This window comes from Triticum aestivum, chromosome 2B (assembly GCF_018294505.1).
Source record: "Triticum aestivum cultivar Chinese Spring chromosome 2B, IWGSC CS RefSeq v2.1, whole genome shotgun sequence".
NCBI classification, from domain to species: Eukaryota; Viridiplantae; Streptophyta; class Magnoliopsida; order Poales; family Poaceae; genus Triticum; species Triticum aestivum.
In genome coordinates this window covers 777,717,598-777,718,774 of record NC_057798.1, presented here as the reverse complement: position 1 = coordinate 777,718,774, position 1,177 = coordinate 777,717,598, and positions in this window count along the sequence as shown.

The following is a 1,177-nucleotide window of genomic DNA, read 5'->3' as shown; positions in this document are numbered from 1 at the left end:
GGAGTGGACGGCGGTCGCGGCAGGAGCGGGGCGAGCGCGAGCGCGAGCTCGATCGCGGCGGCGGATCCGAGGGAGCGAGGAGGGGCAAGGGCGTCCTGCGGGGCTGGCGGCTTGCATCGAGCGCGGGCGTGCAGGAGGAGGGGATCGAACAGGGGCGCCCCTCCCCTGTTCGTCAGCGCGTGCGTGTGGGTGACTGCGCGCAGGGGGGAATGAGGGAGATCGACGGAGTGGGGGTGCGAGGGTTCGGGACGTCCTGCTCCGGTGGCCGGCCGGCGGCGAGGCGAGGAGGAGGCCGTGGCGAGGCGGGGGTTACGGGAGACGAACGAGCTCGGGCTCGAGGGGCTCCTCCCCTCAATCCAGATCGGGCGTCGCCGCGCATGAGGACGAAGGAGGTGCGAGGGGATTTATGCAAAAGAAATGCCACATCGGCAGCTGACATGCGGGCCCCGCCGGTCAGATACACCGTCAATACGCATTTATACGCGATTTAGACCTTTTTGTAACGTCTAGCCCCAAACTTGGTACTGGCATGTAAAAATTATCAAACTTGGTATCAATCTGTTTTCAATGCCTCAATTGTGGTACTTCTGTGTAACGAAAGTACTATGCAGCCGATACTCATTGGCCGATTCATGGACGATGCCTCATCCAGCGGTTCTGGTGCATTTTGTCCCATGCATGTGTGGTTAGATCAGTAGGATCGTGCACAAATCGGCTTGACACTGTCGTGTGTGTAGCAACGCTGTCTGTGTAATTTACTCCATGCGCTCGGTCACCGAGGCGGTCAGGCAGAACAGCGGTCGCGTCCGTCCGCTACCGGCAGGCACCCGTGGCGCCGCGGTGGGGCGCCGACGCCGGTGCCCCGCCCACGTGACGCGCCGATGATATGCACGTTCCCGGCAACGCGACAACAGTGGCGGGCAGTGAGGCCGTTCCGCCACGCCGCTGCTCGCTGCTCGCTGCGTGGCCTGCGCCGCTGACCGTAGACTCGGCACACGCGCCCACTCGTGTGTGGGCCCACATGGCAGACGACCCCACCCCCCGACGCCCTGGAGTAGATCAGAGCGCCCGCTTCTGGTGCGTGGACTGGGTGCACCCCACCCCTCTGAGACGCTGCGCGCGCCTCGTGAACCACCACCATCATCGAGCAGTTACCCAGTCTCCCAACTCACCAGTC